This window comes from Poecilia latipinna, unplaced genomic scaffold (genome assembly GCF_001443285.1).
Source record: "Poecilia latipinna isolate Pla-1442-1.1 unplaced genomic scaffold, P_latipinna-1.0 Scaffold47, whole genome shotgun sequence".
Lineage (NCBI taxonomy): Eukaryota > Metazoa > Chordata > Actinopteri > Cyprinodontiformes > Poeciliidae > Poecilia > Poecilia latipinna.
The window spans coordinates 325,035-348,788 of record NW_015112663.1 but is presented as its reverse complement, the minus strand read 5'-3'; the positions used below and the strand labels follow the sequence as shown (position 1 = coordinate 348,788).

General features: G+C 39.1%; 1 long non-coding RNA gene across 1 annotated transcript; it reads left to right on the top strand.

Annotated features, from left to right (window-relative positions):
• Positions 1-411: 411 nt before the first annotated feature.
• Positions 412-21,231, top strand: LOC106958158 (uncharacterized). The gene is made up of 4 exons (XR_001427102.1): positions 412-424; positions 6,214-6,283; positions 7,049-7,182; positions 21,185-21,231. It is a non-coding gene; the product is annotated as an uncharacterized LOC106958158 (long non-coding RNA).
• The last annotated feature ends 2,523 nt before the right edge of the window (positions 21,232-23,754 follow it).

Genomic DNA, 23,754 nt, shown 5'->3' with positions numbered 1-23,754 from the left:
CAGCAGTGTGTTCAGGCGGATCAGTTGCTCGGCTGTCTGGCTCTGGTCTGCTCACTCGTTCCCATAAACTCTTTCAGGCTGAATATAGAAGTGATTCCATGGAAATAACTCAGGGAGGCTCCTTTATTTACCATCCGTATCCCCGGTAGTTTTAGGCTGATCCGGAGTGAAGTGAAGGCTGCAAACTTTGTGTTGTGCAGCGTTAGCTTTAACTGGTAGTGGCAAATATTTACAAGCAAAACTTAAAAGCCCATTATATTAGGAAGACCACAACGTTCATAGTATTGCATTTTTTGCATCTGAAATACGACTTAGTCTTTTCTACCAGTCATGGTAACTCAAAGCGGAAACAAGTGAGCCGCATTAGCTCCTGGAGATGTGACGTCAACGCCGTAGGTGCAAAGAGCCCGTTCCTTAAACACAGGTGACACGTTTTCTTCTGCTCTTGCTGTTCTGGAAAAACACTGTTCACACCATTACAATGTCTACTAGTAAATAGCACTGAAAGTTTATTTCTACTCCAGTTAAAACAGAAATGTATCAGATATTTCTTTCTTGTAAAACTAATAAAACAAAATTTTTCCTCATGTTCAGAGAATCCCAAAGACTGGGTTTTCCTTCGCTATATAAGTGAAGTTGAATTAGTTGGGCATCAAGTTAGTCAATAATACATTCATTCTTATGAGTTCTTCAATTAAATTATACGTCAGTTCTCCATGTAACATCTAGCAAATGACTCCATCACAGTACTGCAAAGTATCATGACAATGACGTCAAATAAAAACTTCCAGAAATCAAAGGTGGCTTTATTTTGTGAAGCTAAAACTTAACTATCTTGTGGAGTAATAACTATAGTAATGATACATTTTGGAAGTATGTAGGTGCCATTCATGACACTTCAGGAAACTTCGCAACATTACAAAACAGTACAAGGAACATGTGTGTTAAGTTTACAGACAGTGCAAGGTGGAGTCATTGGTGTGTACCTTCATGCTGATGAGAAACACCTGTTACCTGTTAAACATCATCTACGTCCAGCTCCAGCCACACCTCATTAGTTCACTAGCTTACTTATTATCAGTGGTAAACTATTTAAATAAAGTCGAGTTTAATTTTGTGTAACATTTGCAAGATCGACACATTTTTCTCTCTCAAGAAAAGATGATCTCTCCACCTCAAGTTTGTCCAAAGAATCAAGAATTCTTTCCTGCAGTCTGTGTCGAACAGACTGGCAATTATTAAACTACAAGTGACTGTTGTGATAGATGTTCGTCTTCCATCAGGTTTGGGTTTGTATTAGTTGTAAGCAACAATGCTCAAAATAATTTTTATTTACACATATACCAAAATGCATTAATATTTTCATGTTGTTTTAACTCCTTAAGATGCCTTTGCATGTGTTTTGATCAGGAAGGTTCAGATGAACTTCAGAAAGTCCCAACAATACTGGAAAGTGTGTACTCCCTTTACCTGATGAACTTATTGAATCAAAGCACTAAAGCCAGGCTTTGAAGCACCTTGCTTGTTTGCGATCAGTGGGTTTCACTGTCCGTACTGTCAGCAGGTGAAATACAAAAAAAAAGAAACGTCCAACATCTGAACAGTTCACTGATCAAAGTGTCAGCTTGCAGTAACCACCCCAAGAGACTGGACGTGGACTTTGCTATTTCCCTGGCCTAATGACCCTGCTATTAACAGGCAATTGAGATGAACCAATAGAAATCAGAGCTCGTGCTCAGAATTCATTAGCTGCAAGAGCGTGACGAGTCACAAGAAGCACAGTAATGCGAAGCAGGGTAGCACTGCTTGGCGTTTTTTTTTTTTTTTTTTTTCCCCCCCAACCCCTTCACCATGTCTGGTGAACATAAATCAGACAACGAGATGGTGTCATCGAGACAGAGCACCCCTGGAGTCTTTGTACTAGTCAGAAAAAGAGTATGCAAATGAAGACCTTGACCCAAATCAAATTCCAGAGCCCGTTCGTTAATTGCAAATTACAGACCTCGGCACCCCAATCAACGGCCTTTTAAGGAAATGATTTCAGACTCATTTTGGCAATCCTCAGAAAAATATGAAAGGGCAAGAATAAAATGCAAATGTCCTAGTTATGTGTAGCATACATCAATGTAAATGGAGCCTCTTTTGGAAGATCCAGTTTGTCTGTGCAACAAGTAGAATGAACGAAATTTATTTTTGACAAATCATGATCTTTTTCCAACTTCCCACGATGCTTCTGAGACAAGAGTCAGCTAATCTAAAGGGAAGGTTGCGAAGCTGAAAAAGCTATTGGAAAAGATGGATTATCTCACCTGGGATGGGGGGTCGGTCTCTGCATAAAGCAAAGAAGGTGAAACTTCTAGGTGCCTGGTTCAAGAGTGACAATAAGATGTTAGAGATGCACAGATGGCTTTTGGTCTCGTCTTTAGCAATGTGGGCATTGCTTTGCTTGGCTGCACTGAAGAAAGAGCAGAACCAATAAGTACATCTATTGGTCTATGTTCTGACCATTGGCTGCGGTCAACAGATACGACTCATGACAGAAGAACCACATCCCAAGTGCAAGCAGCTGAAACAAGCTTCCCTGGAGAGCCACTCCTGCTCCACATTAATGGAATTGGCTGAGGCGATTCAGAAAGCTGATCAAAATGCCCCTTTGGAGATTTTCTAGCCAAGTCCCAATGGGAGTATTTACCTTTCCCTTCTGACCTGGGGATGCCTTTGGATCCCCTAGAATGATCTACAGAGTGAGCCTGGGAAGAAGCATATCTGCGTTTCCCTCCTGGACCTGGATAAGAGGAAGACAATGACGAAGAACATAAGTGGAAGTGTTCTCGGCTGTGTTTCCAACCAGCTGAAATCTTCTGACCCGTCGTCCTCCTTCGCAGTAAGTCCCCGACGTTTTGTGTAGGCAGTCATGTTATTGGATGAAGAGAGACAATATCATGGCAATCCTCCGTTAGATTTAATATATCATGACAAACTAGGAGACATCACTTTGTTAAATGCAAATCACTGCTGTGTTTCTCCATGTCTCCATCAGTGTTTTGTCAACTGCCCTGCAGGCCCAAAGACAGCAAATCACTCCCAATTCCTCTTTTCCTTTCTTGTTTATTTTTTACACCTCAGCTGTTTTCTAACAAGCAGCAAATAAGGGAATACAATATACACAATTTACACAGTAAATGTAAATGTAAGAAGAGGCAATTTGCTTCTTTTAATTTGGGATGTGGGACTTCAGTGATTGTGGCAGGTATTTTCCTTGTATTATTCTGTATCTATTACCTGTTAGCTTGGTTTAGATCCTCTTAGGTAACAATTAGGACAAAGAGTATTGTGTTGCAAAGCATTCAACCAGTTTTTAGCTGTAATAAACCTCTGAAGCAGTGATACAGAAACAATAAAATGCATCAGTTTCCTTCTGGTTTTCACTGTGCACTACTGGATCCCTCCCAATGATCAGCAGCAATTATAGCCATTAGAATTATGCTTATTTTTGTGACACAATAGGAAATGCCATAGTCTTAACATAATCTACCGAAACGTATAAGTTGAAGATGTAAGCAGTTCTTTATTGAAGTTCAGAAATACAAGAAAAAAAATGTTTTTTTTTTAATGTAAAATACAATTTCAACAGTGAATTTTAAATACAACATAATCACATAGCAGATAAAAAGGAACACAGTAAGTAAATTTGCCAGATTTATTTATTTATGTATATATATTTGCCACAAGAGACTAAACACAAATCCCTCAATAATATTTTAAAATCAATCTTAATCATATTCACAACTTACAACTACATAAGGAACAATGAAAAAAGTCCTACTTTAAACCAGTTCTAAATACTTTATAAGAAAAAAAAATATTGTCATACACTTTTGAGTTAACAGGAGATTGATATATTACTTGTGAAATATATTCTTAATTTTATATATGTGACCATGAAAAGAAGAAGATTTATTTTGTAATTATTGAGCAAGGAGCAGGTTTTTATAAGGTTTTTCTTTGTCCTGCTCCCTTTCACTCATGTAGATGAGAAGACAATGTTTTTGTACGCTGGTGTTGAAATGTGTTTTGTTGAGTGAATAAACTTATTGATTGATTGATTAATGGAAAGCAGAGGAAGCTATGTGTTCATACAATGAGCATGGAGAATACAACTTCAATCCCATAACTTTAAAAATAACCATTAAAAAATTAAATTCACACATTTATAATGCAACATAGACAGTGAGGTACAATACATTTTTAACTCTTACACTAAATACCTCAATGAAATGGATTTAAATTTGTTTTTGTGTTGTGATACTATTGTGACAAAATTTACAAAACCTTTGCAAGGCATTGTAATCGTTCCCTATTTCCTTTGGCCACCAAACTTTTTTCTATCGTCTTCCTGAGCAGAGACCAAACACAAACAGGTTGATTCTGACACGCACACACACACACACACGCACACACACACATCCACTTCTCCACAAATGCTTTTACTTCCCTGTGAACAAATGCCCAACACACACACCAACACATACATTGCTGAAAACCAGGCAGTTGGAAGCTGTGAATGAAGCGATATTGTAACCTCAACCTATGCGGCACTTCCCCACTGTGGGTTCAGCCAATGAATTATCCCCTCCAATAAATCCTGTTTGGAGGATAATCCCTTTCCCATCTTCCGGACAGACACTTTCTGTAATGAAATGGCCCCGGGTCCTTCCCTGTAACCCAGTCCCATACCGGCCCTCTAACTCTGTCTGTCTCAGGGGGAAAAGAAGGGCTTACAGTGTGGCTTCAACCCCACTCAACCCCTGCTCAGCTTCAATGGCTTTGTCACCACCCACCTGCCCCCACAGCTAACCCAGCTTCGTGTCGCTCCTTCCTCCCTTCGTTCCCAATGCAACTTCATTTCCCGCAGAATCCCGAGTACAGTAGAGGCTTTACCTCTACTGCACATCTCTCCTGGTTCAGCAGCTCATCCCTCTAATTCATCCAAGAATTGCTTTCTCCCTCCATTTTTTCCCCGTCCTGTTCTGCCAAAAGGAAAAAAAAACTGAATCAAAAACAAGTCTCCTCTTCTTGTCTGATGACGTGAGTGAAGGCAAACCTCAACAAAAAGTCTTCTGCTGCTGTAATGAGATGTCTCGCTGTGTCATATACTTCGTCTCTATTTCCTAGTAGCCCAGTTTTACTTGTGGATGGCGTGCTCTTGATCAGCAGGGGGTAGCTGTAGTTGGCAGCGTGCAGCAGGGGGAAGGCAGACTAAGCCAGGGCGGAAGATGGAGGTGTAAATGACACTGGTGGAGAGCGGAGAGGAAACTCTCCAGGGCCCGAGACGGATGCAGGATGTGGGGCAGAACTTGTGGGGGAAACTAAGCCAGGGTTTTACTCGGTAATTGGGTTGGGGTGAGCGGCTGGCAAGCTGAGAAAGAAAAGATTTGTAAACAACGCTGCCCACTAGAGCATGGAAGCACTAGTGGAAGTGGTCTTTGTGTAAATTTTTACAGGGTTTATGTCAAACTAGATCACTGAGAAACTGGAACGTCAAAATTGAATGACATGTCTGACAAACATTCTGCAAAATACCTTTTTAATATGACATCCCCGGGCTGCATTTTCATTAAGAAAACCACAAGTGTGTCATGTTTTTTAGTTTATCTGTCCGAGACTCGAGCAAAGAGAACAACGCTACAACAATAACCAGCTGCACCATGATTTCTGGACTACTTAGTTCACCTGAATAGAAGTCATACCCACTAACCCAATTATTTAACTTATATTAACAAATGTTAACTTTTGATTAAATATGTTTCAGCAATATACACATATATGTACCATAAATGCTTTTTCTGACCAGCACATGTAAGGCAGCTGCTTAAAAAGAAAAGAAAATATTGCTATCTTCATCTTCCTCCTCTGCACTACCAAAACCAAAGTCGTCTTTTTCAGTATCGGAACTGAACAGCCTCACACACACTTCCCGAATCTCTTTTGTTGCTGCTCTCAATGTCACTGTTGTTTTGCTCTGGAGTGTGTGCCATCCTTTTCTTCCAGCCTTTCGAAACCTGTTTAAAAAAAACCCCCAAATATTACCCGCATTGCAGTATTCAAAATGTGTGAAGTAGCACCTTATCGTCCAGACGTTATGATGTATGGTTGATTTATTTATTTTTGTTGACAGAGGATATAATGACTTATAATTTACTTGTCCCACAGAGTTTTCTGAGAAGAACTGAAGGAAGTGAAGCTGTTCTACAAGTCCTGGCCCACAGACAAACGGAGTGAGGTATGAGAAAATAAAGTTCTCTAAAAAATAATGATCTCTAAAGCACATGTGCCATATTTCCTGCTGTAGCTGAGCTTGGCTGGGTGCAACATGGTGCCAGAGTTTACTTGGAGATTTTTCCCAATATATCCTTTGGTGGGTGTGTGAGGGGAGGAGGGCAGATGTCCAGGTGTGTGACAGTCCAGGAAAATGATGGAAGGAGCAGTGAGGCAGTCGGGAGAAGCTTGCTTTCCTTTTGATGTATCTAAAAAACCTGCCACCATCTAACACGTAACACTGCTTTTGAACCAGTGAAGTGGTTTTTCAAGATGGTTAAGCAAAAGGAAAACACTAAACATGAATAGCAGAAGAATTGCACAAATATCAGGGTTGCTATGTGATTCAAAGACATTACTCTCAGCAAGGTGGCAATATAAAGGTAATGCGAGTAGACGCGTGCACAAGTGAAGCAACAATTCAACATGGCATGCATGACGCACCACAAAAATGCTGTAAGCTGCGTAAGTTGGTCGAAGAAAGCTATGCAGAAAGAGCTGCACATTGAAGTCTGATAGATGTTAACAGACATCTATCAGACATCTAAATGGATGCAGAAAGAAAAACTACATTCATTTCTATTTGTGTGCAGGTTTTTTTTATGTGCATATGATTATCAAAAGACTTGATAAAACTGCTCATCTTGCTTTGGTACATGCTGTCTTCTTCTCCCACCCACACACCCTCTCTAACTCCATCACCTCACCCCACTCCAATCTTCCCACCCAGCCTGCCTCGCTCGCCCTCCTCACAGTATCTCCTTCGTGGACACCTGGCTGATATGGACGCTTGGAGGCAGGAAGCTTCCCCTGCTTATTACCATCTCTGTCTGGCAGGCAGGAGCCACACCCACAAGCCTAAGTGTGAGTATGCCCTTTTGATTCCCTTTCTCTGCCTCTGGAACACTGTCTATGCATGTGGAATGAGAAAGGTGTGCATAATAATTAAGGGTAATCTCTGAGAAAGTTATGGAGCCTTGAAAGTTGGCTCGAAAAGGGACAGGCAATTTAAATTCAGATTTGTGACAAATCCTAAAATTCAAAATTAATTCAAAGTGTAGTATAACTTACATTCACACATTTTATTCCAAAGTTTTAAACATCATTGTAGAACATTTCCCTTGTTTGTTTAAAGATATTAGTAAGATAACGTGACTCAGCCTCGTCTGGACTGCTGGTCTCCTCCACTCCTGAGCGGTGCATTTACATTCTCTTGCAAGTCATCTGTTGTCTTTGATCATATCTCTGTGGTTTCTAGTTCCACCCTCTGTTTAACCCATGTTTCCTGCTAATCACCAGAATCCACACTGTGCACCAATTGTTTAGGCTTTGATATCTACGCTAAAGCCTAACACCTTTCCCTCCGTCCTCCTCCCCTCCTGTTGCTTCAATTACCAAGGAATGTTAATCTTTGAGATGCACGAATGTTTCCAATTAATAGGTGTCATTAGTGAAACGGTCGATCTCTGGTGCAGAAAGACATGATAAATGGGCAGGTGGAAGGGCGCATGCAAGTAAAAGTGAACCCTTGTAGCGTGGCATGTGGATGCATGCCAGAGCATGCTGGGTAACATTATTCTGTGTTTACCAAAGCTTGATGTTTAATGTATTTGGCATCCAGAGATCAGAGGTATGTTTGTCAAAATTGGACACAGATTTAGGGAGAGAATTAAATCTGTAGACAATAGTTTCCTTCACCAAATGTTGCTCATACAAATTTAATTTGAGGTAAAAATACAAACAATACCTTTAACACACAAATAATGGGGAAAAAAAGTCATCTTTTGAACAAAACAGGCATGACTCATTTATCCCCCCCTCACTTTTGTCCATTTTTCATTTTGTGAAAAATATTTACAGGTGTGAAACGGAGCTACTGGACTTTTCATTCTTCACTTGTGTTATTTTTTCTCTGGCAGTTTTACAGTATAATATGAAAACAACTCTCATCAGACTTAATCAAACTTGATCAGTCTATGGCCTTGAACTGACCTGTATGTGCAGATGAAGATGGTGGTGAAGATATCATCTTCACCACCATCTTGTTTTCAGAAGCAAAAAAAGTCTGACTACAAGTCAATCTATGATGTTTTTTTCCCCCTATCATTTTTAAAACACTTCAACTTTCAAATCCCATCAAGCTTGATGCTCGTACTAAGGAAAAATCCTTATTTTGTTTATCTCTTTCATGTTTTTATGTACCGCCATCTGTCAAAATCCCTACTGTTGGGGTGATTACCATTAGCGGAGGATGTCAGCTAATGGCAGACAAGAACTCTTCACATTGAGATCAACTTTGGCAAACTTTCAAACATAATGCTGATGTGTAGACATTTGTAGCAAAGTTGATCGTGCACAAAAAAAGTAGAAACGTTGTAGGAGCATCGAACTTCTGAGAGCTTATCTTTTGTTGGACAAATAGCATCCCTGTGTTGACTACATGGTGTGGAAAATAGCAAAATGCAGAAAGTGGACAACACAGCAGACAACTGAGGCCATTGAAAGTCTGGTCAAGTCTGCCTTTAATTCTGCTCACCAGTGTTTATAATACGATCCTCACCTCCTTCTTCTTTTAGATTATATGAATAGGTGGTCTTACAAAGACACACACTTGGTGTCCTAAAGCAGTAGGAGATAGATCCTTGAAGCTCAGGATTAATCTTTGTGTGACTTTCCCGACCCATAACTTACCAGGATTGGCTGTTCTCTTTAAGATCAAAAGCAGCACCCGTTTCTTCACAAAAGAGAAGACCATCTGTGCTGAGCTCCACCAAACCATTTTTGCATTGCAAGTCACAACTTCACACCTGTAGCTCCATCAAGTCTTTTTTCCCTCTGTTGGGAAACGCCCACAAATACCTGCTGTCAGTAGATCTACTGACCAGAACCTATAAAAGACGACCAGAACAAACTTACCACTTAGAGCAGACTTGACTCCTTTGACTGTAATTTTGTTCTCAACTTGCAAGGTTTTACATTTGCTACTTCTTCTCATCCAGAAGAAGGAATATTTTTTTAACATCGCTAGTCACAAGAGTTTTACTTCAACTTTGTCAGCATGAGGGATGAAATTAATACATTGTATATGCTTTAAAAAGTTCCTAAAACATTGTCTAGTCTAAAAAATGCAATCTACATCAGTATTGTGACTTTGTCCCAAAATTGTTTAAGTACTTTTTTTTTTACAAAGTCCCCATCAAGTATCAACTATCCACTGAAACATGAAATGTATGTCATGTAGTCTGTCTGGTGATGTGAGCTAGAAGTTTAATCCTGCACCTTTTTCCTTTAGGCCTACTTTTTGCCACATGAATATTTAACAATTACAGCCTGATCTTAATCCACTGTTAACATTTAATTCAGCATGCAAACAGTTTTAGGTTCCTTTATATCGTTTTGAAAATTGATAAAAGTGCAATATTTATCCCATTAGAAATATAAACAGACGTCCACGCTAATTAACGTAGAACCTGCTACAGTTGATTTTCTGAATGATTCAAACAAAGAGCTTTCTTGTAATGAATTAGTTAACAGCTTTTAATCTCTGTGCACATATTACAACTCCTGCACTAAATACTGCAGTGTGTATGGTTTCTGCAGGGTTTCCCAGAATGGTTTGAATGCATTACCGAAAAAGGTATTCTGCTTCTGACCTCTTGTCTGGCTTCTCTTGCTTGCAAACTTTGCTGTCATGTGGGGAAATCACAGAAAACGCATCAGTCTCCCTTCCCTGTCAATATCTTTGTACAGAATCTGTAACATGGACATGGTACCTTAAATAATTACGGCAATGAGTCATTATACAGGTTTGCAAGCAAAGCTCAGGAAACTTGTGTAAACAGCAGACCACCATCAAAAGGGGACAGGAGCTGACCCCATTTAGGGATTATTAATATTATTATGATGATTTAGAAACACCATATCCAATCAGATGTTTGTTGTCAACATACTTTTAAAGTTTCCAAAATCATATAAATGCACAAGCAAATATAATTTCTGTCACAATGAAGTATTAAACTTCCATAGTCTCTGACAGAGACACATTTTCACAGTATGATAATAAATAGATCACTTTTAGATGTGAAGCCCTGATTAAATAATGTAGTTGTTAAAAAATAATGTGTATACAAGCTAAAACTCTGAATCAGAACAAATGTTTAAAAAAATACCAAAATTAATTAGTAGTTAATATCATTTAATTATATTGGAATGCACAGTGAAATTGCAGAGCCTCCCTGTTGATTTTCATTCATATTAATGATTTACCAATTATTTATCTATTGATATTTATGCATGAGGAAGATTATTCATGAAAGAAATGTCAGAATTAAATAGAAATCTTTTTTTTTCCACTTCCATTTGACATGGGGGATGTTTTGACAGTCCCTATCCCGTCTAGAGATACTTAAAGAAAAGAGCAGACGTCTTATGAATATTGACATTCTGTCAGTCTGGAAAATGAGCAATTTATGACTAATTATTTTGCCCCATCAACTATTGACGTTGGAACTGATGACGCCAAAAAGATTGTCCAATACTCAAGAAGGTCTTTCTGCTCAAAACACGACTATACTTTGTTGCGATTTTTATAAAACAGATGGTTCTCCTCACCCACAGAGGGTGTACTTGCAAAAAACAAAAAACGTTCTATTATGTATGTGTTTCTATCTCAGCACCTTTGTGTTAGGAGGGACCCACGGAATACCCTGAAGCAGCCTCATAAATACACATTTTGATCCAGTTAGGCGTCTCATTGCAGTACGAGATGAGGGCATATTGTAATTAATCTCCGATGTGCTATCTGACTGTTAGATCTTTCCTGGCTAATGTTGTCCTGCTGGTCTGATTGGAGGGGGCATCAGATGTTTAGTTTTGAAATGTGTCATGCATGAAGAAGCCATTAGCATCTAAGACCTGTCGGCTGCCCTCTGGCTCACTGTTGCACTTTGCTGCTACGTCTATGAAATCCTTCCTCTCTGTGTTTTCAATATTGAACAATTGAAAATGGACAGAAGTATACAGATGAATAAATACCTAAATGTTCTCTGTTTTTTGGATGAGAATAAGTATTTTCTAAACTCGAAACAGGCTGAGCATGAGTTAAAAACACGTCAGCATCCAGAGATGGAAAAAATGCAGCTTGATCAAGCTTAAATTATGAAATGATACCCAAAATATTTTTCCTGTTGGAGAAAGGGTTTATGTATTTAATGTTCAAATGTTTCAAATTAATACAACTTAAGCCATTAGTTGCTAGTATCACTTTCCTTATTAAACATGTAATCTGATATTATGTACATAGCAATAGTCTCTCATTTTTGTATAAAATCCACATGCCTGTGTATGTGTGCATCAGTGGGAATGTGCTTTTTGTTTTCTAGCCAACAAATGAGTTGACCTCGGTCCTCCAAACCAGGAAAAGACTTCCTAAAGTGTTTATTACCTAAGCGTCACTGCCACCCAGGGTAACTGTGGGCCACATTTGTAGTTTCTTTACTCATCTTTCCGTCACCATAGGCTATTAGCTACATAGAATCCCACAGGGACCCACTGTGGGTGTCCATGTGGTAAAATATGATTCAAGCAGAACGATATCTCACCTTTTTAAAAGAAAATTATTTAACAAGAATTGGGCGAGAAGGCCCAATGAGAATAAAAAAGTGAAGCAATTTTTTTTTTTTTTTTTAGAATCGAAGCTAAGAATAATACCTCTCCATTTTACCATCTACATTAAATTCAGAGCTTTAAAAGGACGCTTCGGGGCAAGACCATAATTTCTGTGTGTGGCGCCCACGGTCTACATCTGTGTAATGGTCTCGACTGGCAACTGGTGAGTGGAAGGCTGCACTGGTGTGTATCTGAGAATAGGGGAGAAATAAAGCAGAAGTAAGAGTGAAAAAGCAAATAAAAAGAAAAACAAAGTTTCTTTCCAGCATTCATAAAGTGGCTTTCTAGTCCTCCCATGTCCATGATGTGTTTGTTGCTCCTCTCCGATGTGTGTAGCCTTGGGGGAAGCACAAGACAAGGACGGTGCTGGGGCGTCTGCTGATGCTTTGGCAGGGGAGATACATCTTGTAACACAGCATGGTAAATGACAAAATGATATCTCATCAGAGGGCCCCCCATTTATATATGTGTGTGTGTGTGTGTGAGAGAGAGAGAGAGAGAGAGAGCTGCGTCCCCAGATATCACGATGTGTATTGCTCTCATGGAGGAGTGTTGCAGCCTGCTGTCTGTAGAGTAAACTTTGAAACGGAGTGTCGAGCTCCGCTGGTAAAGTGAAGATATTGCAAGATGTTTGCACCGTGGCGACGAGCTGTCACACACTTCAGCGTCTGGATAGGTGCTAAAATGTGTTTTAGAACACATTATCACTATTTATGCCTCTGTTACTGTAAACTTTTACGTGGCCAACGTGTAAAATCAAACTCATCTAACACCGGATATGACATATTTAATTAAATGAGCCAGACAGAAAGCATTACTTTTGCATTGTAACTATAAACTTTCCATTTTATTGGGACTTTGGGTGGTAGACCAACAAGAGACAAAGTAAAATAAAAATCTGAAAGGTATGTTTCCAACACTCTAATTCACTTCATCTTCAAATTGTTTATATCACGCCAATTTATATGAAGTCGTGCACCTAGGCATGCAGAGTGCTTGTACAAACATTTTCCACACAATTAATTGTTCAAAGCCATTTAGGCAATTTCAACATTGTACCATGATAAACCATTATCTTGCAATAAGTCGAAATCTCAAAATTAATATCTTCTTGTTGCAGGGATAGAAGCTGACCAGAGAGAGATATTTTGACCAATTTCTTGTGGGAACAGTTTTTTTTTTCAACATGGATGTGAAAGTTTTGTAAGGAAAGACTTCTGACCTAAACCAAGGAAAAGTTCAGATTGTTATGGGTTCTGTGTTTTCCTCTCTCTTTTATCTGCTTGCACACACATATCACTGCTGCTTACATAACCATATCACATAAGACTGGCGACAGTCACACATAAACGAAATGAAACTGATTACACCACCGTTTAGGGAGGGAACAGAATGAGGAGAAGAATAAAAGCTAAACTCGTGCTGCAGTCTTTGCTTCACTTGGTGTCTCCTCTAATGTGAGCTAAGTGAAGCCCAGCGCTGGACAGTGAATGTCACTCTGTACCTGTTCCATTTGTATGAACATTTGATCATTTTTGGCATTAAGGCCTGTTTTATACTTGACCAAACCTCATTATGTCTCAAGGTAATGACACTGAAGGGTTCTGGTCGGGTCCCAGAACTGGTAGAAACAGACCTGGGTGGTGTATAGAAGGAAAAATGAATAAACTACAACAAGAATATGAGCCAACCTTTTTCGTCCTCCATCACCGTTGGTTCAGAAACGCGCCTTGGAAAACATTGTGAAACATTACGATGCTGCCACCCCCAAAAGAGTCGGGAAACATCACAACGAACCGCAATACACTGAAGTCTTTGTCTGTAACATGACAGTGAATGCTTTTTCAAGGCCTTGCATGCGATGTGAGATTCCACACCGACAATCTTTTCCAGCATGTGCCGCTGATCACACCGCCCGCCCAACTGTGAGGGTGGTTTTTGTGAAAAGGCCAAAACCACCTTTTTCTGTGACACCTGAAAGCTCCACAGAGCAGCCAGGGCAAAGGTACTTGTGGGGCGGACAAAGCCCAAATAAAGCTTTTAATGCGCAGGCTATTGATCCCCTCACTGAAATAAACTCAGGAGTATTGGCAGGCCCAGAATCCCACTTTGAAGGGACTCCATAATGAAGCTGGTCAATGCTAAGCTGTCCGCAATCAATCCCCCACATAACAGTTAATTACAAGTGAGGCTGCCATCAAACAAGAAGGAGAGAGAGAAGGAGAGCAGCAGGCTGAAGCCAAAGAAAAGGTAGAGCGGAGGGGTGTGGAATGGACTGTAAGGCAAGAGAGAAATTGAGCGGTTAAGAGCAGGAGATATGAAATTAAAAGCAATGCAAGCTGAAGATGCTTGTATACAAGTGATATTTTTCCTCATATAGACTCCTACTTGTTAGACCTTTCACTTCTGACAGTTTCTGTTTTTAATAACACTAAGATGTGCACAGCAACCTGCTGTATGTTAGCCTGATCCCCTTACCACACATTCAGTCACCTGTTAATGAAGTGAGACAAAAATCCTGCTTGTTGCAAGTTTGCCTATATCTTGGGTCATTTGAGTGATAGATGCACGGCATAGGAGAGACACTGAAGAGTCTTGACATCTTACTGAGCAGAAAAGAGATGCAGCTTGCAAGTTGCAAAAAAACATTTTTTTTAAAGAGTAATGTAGCATAAAACTGTGGAACTGGAGTAAATGAGACTTATTTGATGTATTGCTGAGGATTTAGTGGACTGAAGCGGTTAAATTCTAGCTTTTGGCCTTCATTAAAGCAGGTTTTTTATTGTTGTGCTAGGAAATCTTTTGTATATTGTGCCGTATTAAAAACAAGTGCAATTATGCTGTATGCTCCACTTATGCCAAATGTTAGTGTAATCACCTCATAATGCGTTCCGATCAGACAATGTAAACAGTTGATGTATCCATAAGACCAATTGAGAGCTATCTAGGAAACCAGGGGTCCAAACACTGAGAGATCCTCTAATGGCTGCATGTGTTGTGTGGGTCTCCCAGGCTAATGGATTTACTGGAGATGGCGTCAAGTATTTATTACCATGTGTAATTGAATGCAATGATTATCGTTGTTGTGTAATGTGATTTTAATGTGGCAGCAATGGTTATGTATAAGGCCTAATGACTTTGCCTCCAAGGGGGTATGGTTCCCAATTAAAAAAAATCTAAATAAAAATGGGAGCAAAAATGAATCTGAGATTTTAATTCCCCTTCTCAGTCTTCTCTCTCTTTTTTTTCTCCTTATTACAAATAAATCTAATCATTTAATCAGCGCGCCACTCATTTAATCAAAGTGTCTCCTCGGTAACGAGCTTGCCCTTTTCAGTCTTTGTTTACATGGGCGGTCATTAAGTCAAAGACCTGTGCACACTCCAGTGTTTGGAGTTTAAAGGTACAAAACTCACATCAAGCCAACTTCATTGATTATAATTAAATATTTAGCATGAACTGAAATTGTTTTTTTTTTGTTTGTTTTTTTTAATGTGATAGTTCATAACATGTAATTGCAACAACCTTAGTGGTATACATTTCAGTTTGACCTTTTTGGAAGCAATGGAAAATTAAATAATCTTAACATTTTTAATATCCCATTCATAACAGATCACAATCACTATCCGGTCTTGGCTGGATTGCAGCAATCCTGGATAACCTTATTCCAATGTAGAGGAAATCATGAGATGGGACGCATGTGAACGGAGCCTTGTGTCAGGCTTCCATGTTTATTTTGTGCATATTTTAGTCCGTCATCCGGGAGTTTCTTTGCCCAAACATAAAAAGTACTCCAAGATATTGTAGGGGCAGATTGGTACAGTGTGGCTCATGTGAGATAAGTGGAAATAAAAAGAAGAGATGACATATGACCGTATTTAATGGCAGCGTCCAAATACTGGGATTCATATTCTTGTGTTTCTGTATGAGAATGATTACAGCTCCCCCACTCTTGTGTGAAACTTATTTTTGATTTCAGAAAATAACTAAGTGTGTCACAGCCACATAACTTACGAGTCGCATTGAAAGCTTGAGGGCAGTTTGACAAGTTTAGAAATGGACAGAAGTATTGATGCTGTTTTGAGAGGAGTTCTATTTATTCCTAATCAAGTCCTTTAAAAAAAGTTTTTATGTCTAACGTGTAGTCGGTAAGGTGTCTGCACATAACTGAGACATTGGGTGAGAAGCGAATAGAAACATTTATAAAGCAAGACGAAGAAAAATATTTCTCTCATGCAGAATTAATGAGCAATGTTCAGAAGTAAGTGAAAAGAGTCAATATAGACTTTCTGAATTTAACACATTTACTTCCAAATAATTTTCATAATAATTTGTCGACAAACTTGCTTAACATAAGAAAAAGTTTTGAACAATTGTACTTTCCCGAAAAAAGATAATTCATGCTTTAAACTAAGGCTACAATTGCATCTTTGTAGCCTGTTTATCTTTTCGTTCTCTTTTCAGGAGTCTTAATTAATGACTTTGTGTGGGGTTGTTTAATCTTTGGGATTCAAGCTGTGAACACGTACGTTTTCACACAGGGATCCCCGTTTCCAAAAGCTCCATATCGTTACATGTTCCACTGTAACACCCATAACGTGTCTCAGACATTTTTCATTCTAAGTCCCATTGCTAAGTCAGTGGTGAAACGAACACAATGTAGACCTACTCTTTCATATTCTGACCAACACAGGACCACCACTCCCTCACACGACCACTCGGAGACAGAGGAGCGGCCGGTTCACTTCCACTCCTCCGCTGGTCCATTAAAATAAATTACATCAAGACAGCACAAATGCATCTCACTCCCAGCCTTAAGCGTTTTTGACAGTTGCTAAAGTAGACTAGACAAATCAGTTGTGTCCAGTTCCCCACAGAGGACGCTCATTTAAATACATTCATGCAATGCGAGAGTTTGCGAGAACCTAAACCGCTACCTTGCCGGCTTCTGTGATGTGATCTTCTGTGTTATTAAGCACTTAGTTTATCTTCTACAATCCACTGACTCAATCAAAAAACCCTAATAAAAACCTCACGTTGTTAATCAAACGCCATGCGCAGCCATGGCAGCACTACACAGATTCTTACTCTTTCTGCTCACTGTCACCTGATTCTAAAGCTTTTGTTTTACACACAAGCCCACCCACCTGCACACATGTTTATGCATCACGGAGTTTATGCACGGCACAGAGCTGAGCTTTGCCTGACATTATTAGTTTTGCATTTGGGCCCCCTGCCCAGAGTAACAGTATGGATTTTTGCCTTGGTTTCCTATAATTGGATGAGTTAAATTTCTCCATTCATTACATGTGCATCTGACCTCTGGACCTCGGCAGCTCCAGTGTTTTATTAGCACTCTCATCCCCTGATAATAGGGAAGCCTTTCTCTCGCACACATTCCCCGCTCCCCGACAAATTAACTCTTTGTGTTGAGCGTTCACGTGAAAGACAAAAAAGATATGCAAACACGGAAACAAAGTAATTTATTTAATGCTTTTATGTTCTTGTTATTCAGAGGTAAATATTGAGCTCTGCAGAGTAAACAATCCTGTGAATCATGGAAGTTTTATTGTGTTGTTGCCCTTGTTGTCCTCTGACGATGTCGGTTGTAAGAGTGTCATTCACAGCACGTTGCCTTGTTTTCTCACGGTTGTTTTTGAAACATTACTAAACCAAACATCAGTGGCTTTTATTGGGATGTTCTCTACAACCAACACAAACTCTGTTTTGTTGTTTGAAGGTAGATATGTACCCCAATTTCTGTTTTTTCTGGTGAAGAAAAAAGCATCTCCACAGCATGATGCTGCCTCTCAGTGTCTTCTGAAGGAACTTTTACTATATTTGAGTTAGTGAAACGCGCAGCAATTAAAATTTTCCTTCACTCCGATGTGTCTGTGCAAATGGCAATAAATTCTGTTCTACAGCGAGGCTGAACACACATTTCAGATTCATATAGTCCGATTTGGCCTTGTGCAACTTCGCTGCGATAATTTTGCTTGAGAGAAGATGAAACACGTGAAGGTGGTCAGATATGATCACCGTGGTTCAGTGGGACGCGTGTGAATTACATCTTGAGGTAACTAATCCGTCCGGCTGCAGCGACAGGCTTTGCATGCCTACTCTGGTCATGTATATTTCATAGGAGCATGTATTTTTAACACCGCATCTATACCATATGTGGATATGATGTATGGGTACTGACAACAGTCCTTGACATTATATGCACAATTACTCTTTGGCCCTGCAGTAAATTCTCAGGTTCAGTGGTAGTAAACAAAAAAAAGAGAAAAAAAAAGAGAGAGGAATGTGTCTAAAGGGGCTCGAGTTTGGCACAAGGTCAAAGCCATTGTGGACTTAATCTGTGACTTTATACAAATAGCCCAGACTGAGAATCCATTTGTCAATGAATAATTTACAAAGATAATGTATGCAGCAACAAATGTCCCCACACAGCAGAGCAAGGCGCCGGAATCAGAAGACAAGAAGGCTTTTTTTCCCCTCCTTCTTCTTCTTCTGAAATCCTGGCTTTCACATTCAGATCTTCCCCATCCCTAAGTGACCAGGTGACACCTTCTTGATCACAACCATCTTTCACAGCCAAGAACTTAAAGCCTCATGTGGCAATTTCAACGACCTTTGGAGACAGTAATGTCGTTAGCAACGGTTCTCTGAGGACCCGATGAACAAGTATCCGTCTGGTTGCAGGCTTTTGGATAAGAGTTTCTGACAGCTGCAGAACAATGCTAATGTCCGCTCTTTTGCTGGAGCTAATGTGTAATCAGCTCAGCACTCGGCTGTTAAAACTTTACTACAGTAATGCATGCAAACATGAATTCCATTTATTCCCCCACCAGGTCCCAACAGGCAGGCTTTAAAGCTGCAAACTGTCTTACATCACAAATTACTCTGCTGGCACCTAATGCATTTTATATCACTCATAATCCTGGTGTTCCACACTAATTAGCCGGACTTGCCAGCGTGCATATTTCTGCCATTATTTGGTAGCATCAAACTGTTTTGTTTTTTTTCTCCTTTTCTTTCTTTCTTTTTTTTCATGAGACAAATGTGCGACCACAAACTCCTCACGGGTGGCTGAGATTGCCCCAAACCTACCCTGAGCTTGCAGTTTTTCCCACAGAGCAGGTGAAGCAATTTGAAGGTTTTGGATCACAAAAGCTGTAAAAGAGTTTTCATAAGTAATTAAATTCCTTTCAAGCTGAACCAAGCTAATCAGAATTTCACAAGCCCTCTGTACTTTTGTCATTAAAGCAACGGTGCCTCTAAGGATTGTTATAAATCCGAATAAAGATAATAAATGGAGCTAAAAGTCTCCCTGCTTGCCAAGAATAAAACCACAGGTAGTGCTGTAAATATGTAATGTCCCCCCTATTGTCTGTAAACAATGTTTTGGATTTCTTCCTGGATACATCATAATTAAAGTTAATCCCACAATGAGAGAAGTATTATAAATTGTGCTGTGCAAAAGTATTTTGCACTGGAAAATGCCACCACAAAACTCTTATTTTACTGGGCTACATGACGCAAAACTAGTTTTGCACATTTTATTTTTGACAAAAATAAAAAGTACATTTGTAAAAACACATGAAGGTAGGTAGTTTTGATAAAATTACTCATTAACAAACTGTTATGTTAACAAATCGCTGCCTCAGTAATACACAAACAGCAACAAATCTGATTGATAAAACAATATTCTGCACCCTGTTGTTTTGAAGGTTCTTTTTGAGAGGCCCCTTGCAGCCTAGAGAGCCACATAAAAAGTTACGGCAGGGTGTATTTGGCCAGGAAGCCTCGAGTTTGACGCCTGTGCCTTAGAGGTTTGCTAGTGAGCATTAGCAGAAAACTCCTGGATAAAGCTGTAGAGGGGTTGAAAGCAGGGTTAGATTATAAAACAATATATCAATACATTCACCTAATGGAGTACTGCTTGATCCATCATCTGGAAATGGAAGGAGCATGGAGCAACTGCAGAGCTACCAAAATATCCACCTAAACCAACAGGCTGGGCAAAGACAACATGGATCAGAGACGCAGAGCGCCGTGGTTAAGCTAGAGGATGGATCAGTGTAATGTCCACACATCTCACTTAGGAGTCTAACATCTGGTCATTGTTTAAAGAAATAACCAGATGTTAGATTTAAGAACTACTGCCTCAGGAGGGGATACATGCATTTAAATGCCACATTTTGAGATTTTTCCCTTGTAAACAAGGTTTTGAAGACAGTATTTTACTATCCTACCAATTCACCGCGATGTGCTTTGTCTTGATCCATCACCAGAAAACTTAGCAAGACTCATAAGTTTGTTTTTGTAATGTAACAAAACGCGAACATTTTCAGTATATGTGAATACTTTTGCAATGTATTGTACGGTTCATAGTTTATTTTATAGATTCCCTGCGAGAGATTGCTTTCATCTCTCTACAGAGCTTACTGTTTCCTGCCAAAATAAACTTTGAAAATGTGCAGAACATCTAGTTTTCTGCATTCCTCACTGATTCTAATCTGAAATAAATCACTGTTTCAAGAACAGTATTCCCCTACACAGAAAATAGTTTAAAAAACCCCCAAAACATTTAAAAGACATTGCCTGTGAACTTAAAATGGTACCTGTGAAGCTTTGTAGTTTACTCCAACAGAAACTTTAAAGTCAGTTGCTGTAAATCTTATTAGTTCCAGTGGATTACAGTTGTGTCAAATTGTCATAGCATAAATACATCAACACCTCCATAATATTTTTGGCAAAACAAAACTGAGGAATTTATGCTCAGCTCTTTGAGCTTGTGATTCTGTGCAAGCACGTTTGGGTCAGGTTGGGCTAGAAACAAAGCAGTTCTTGCAATAATAATTATGATAGTTTTCTCTTTTCCCACTTTGACCATATGCACTGGATTTGGGTAAAGCACATGAGTACAGTTAAAGCACTTAGTTCATATCTTGGATATATTGGATAGCAAACACATTTTTTGTGAGTATTGCTATTCACAGTGACTTTTTCTGACAACAGATTTCCTAAGCTTTCTTCTTTTTTTTTTACTTTTGAGTTTTGAAGCCTCTAAGAGATCAGGCTGAAATCCTTAAAGATTTTCAAAACGCTCCTTGATCAGACGCTCCTCTGACAACTGAGACGACCAACAACCAAGTATAATTATTGGTTCAATTACACCTTGTTTGACTGACAGAAACAAGAAGCCGAAGGATGTAATGGATCTTCACTGAACATGAAGAAGAAAAAAAACATGGCTGATGGATTCACTGTGTGAGAAATCAAGAGCTGAATCAGATGCTGACCTTGGAGATGCAGCAGATGTCAGGATGTCTCGCGAATCCTCATTGGCATTCATCTTATACCACCAACAGCACACACGTGATATGTGATGAGAATGGAAAAAACACAATATCGATAACTGAAATATGCCTCGGTGTGTGTGTGTGTGTGTGTGTGTGTGTGTGTGTGTGTGTTTGAATCTGCTTATTTGAATTAATAGCTGCACATGCTACACTGCAGTAAATACAGAAATACTTTGAACTGTTTTCTGGGAGAGATACCCCTAGTGCAAACAAACAGTCTAAAAGCAAGAGCATATTTTCAGCCATAAAAATCTCTAATAAAAGTAATATGATTACCTTGTTTGTGTAAACACTCAAGAAGGGTATGAAAAAAAGTCATTTCAGTTGTTGACAGCTACGGAGATACTTCAACTATGTTTTTCAATTAATTTCATTAAAAAGAAATGTTACTTGCTTTGTTGTTACTTTCAAGTTAGTTTACTTAATTTTGTTCAGTTATTAGACTCGACATCAAAACCCAAAACTAATTATGTTATCACAGCCTTGCATATCTAGGATACTGACATGCAACTTGCATCTCAGTCGCTCCAGTGTCACCTTTTCATGAAAATATGCCCAAATCTTTATTTTTGGACAGTTAAAATTTTTTTTACACTAAATATCAAACTTTGACAGGTGTAAGCAGTATTATTTGTTCATTTGTTTAAAGTAAATTATTTTAATTAATTATAATACTGGCAAGAAAAACCGATGGAGAAAAGTCAAATAAGGCAGGTTTTGATCATATTTACATGCTCTGGTTATAGTAGCCTCAGTTAATCATGTTTTGCTATGCAGGCTCTCCGTCTGCACAGTGGAAGATTCCCTCACCTCTGCATGCCGGGTGCTTGCACATTGATGCCACAGCAAAAAGAAACGGAGTGTGTCCATAGAGGTTGCTGGATGTTTTCCAACTTTCATTCTAAGATGAATGCATAAACAGGGAGATGTCAACACATGTACTTCATAGGCATAACTTGACTTACTGTTTTCCAACAATTATTATTTTTATTTAAGGTTCAATCAGCTTCTCAAATATGCTAATTTAAATGGCAGCGTATAGTAGGAAATGTATATTGTATTTACTTTTTTCTTTTAAAATGCTTGGACTAATTGTGTGTCTGGGTAATAGTGTTTTTTTTACGATTGTGAATAGGACAGTAACTTTACTGAAAGAAGTTTGCAACTTCTTGATTCGTTTTCTACTTTCTCATTCTGCCACAGTCTGACGAATAAGTGAAGGGCAGCTAAGGGCAGAGACCCCTTGTAGGCAACAGCTTACATTTGAGAGAAACTACCCAGTTTCTTTGACAGATCTGAATTTACCTCATGACATATGTGACTCAGAAACAGACCAGAATTGGAACCTAAATGTCTTGACATTTAATTGCCACTTGTAGGTCACTGGCAATCCAAAAATCCTGCAGTAGATCAGCTCATCAGAGAGCTGACAGATTCCCAGCTTCTCTCCCCTCACCAGATTGTCTCTCTTTCTCCTGGCACCTGATGTCGGTGCGAGGTTGCTGTGCAGGCAGTGATGACCTGGTCAATAATCAGTAATAAAGATGGTGTGCTGAGCATGATTGTAGAATGATTGGTCTGTCGATAGTGTATCGAGCCGACACACCGAGAGCCAGACAGATGCACATTTTGGAAGCAACTGAAAGGCAGCACAGCATGGGCTAAAATATGGTAGCTGTATTAGGACAATAACAACACCAAAGCACTCAAGGGTTGAGCTTATAGACCAGGGGTCTGTACACATTACATTTAGACTATTGGCACAAAAAGCAGTTGTAGAATAATGGATTTGTGTTTTTGCTACCTTAAGTGCTGGGGAATACACATGTTTATCTTGTGGTTGGTTTGATAGAAAGTGCTGGGAATAATCAATTAACTATTTAGAAATATTTAGTCTGTTTTGATTACAAATGTATCATTCAGCCACTTTCAATACATGATGAAGACATGCTGTGTAAATACAAACTGCAGTTTTCAATTGTTATCAAACATTTGCTATAACTGGATGTGAATCCTTTACATCACTGGAGACATTTTTGGTAAAATGTTCTTTTTATTAAAGTTATTGTAATCCAACTGTATTGGGTATTATTTTTATTAAAGACTTTTTTAAAGACTTGACACAACTTCTCGGTTCGATATAAGTTCCAGACTTTAACTAGGACTATATTGAAACAGAAGGCAAATATGACCCAAACCGATTTTTAACAATTTTTTTTTATCCCACATACTTGACATCCTGTCGGTCGTTGCCTGAAGATGTGTCATTCTCATGTCTGATCCATATTCGACTTCTTTATGGCACTGAACAGACAATTGTAATCTTTACCCTCCCCCCCCCCCCCCCCTCCACAACAACAACCTTTTTTAAATACAGGATATCACCTAGTTTGTCATGTTT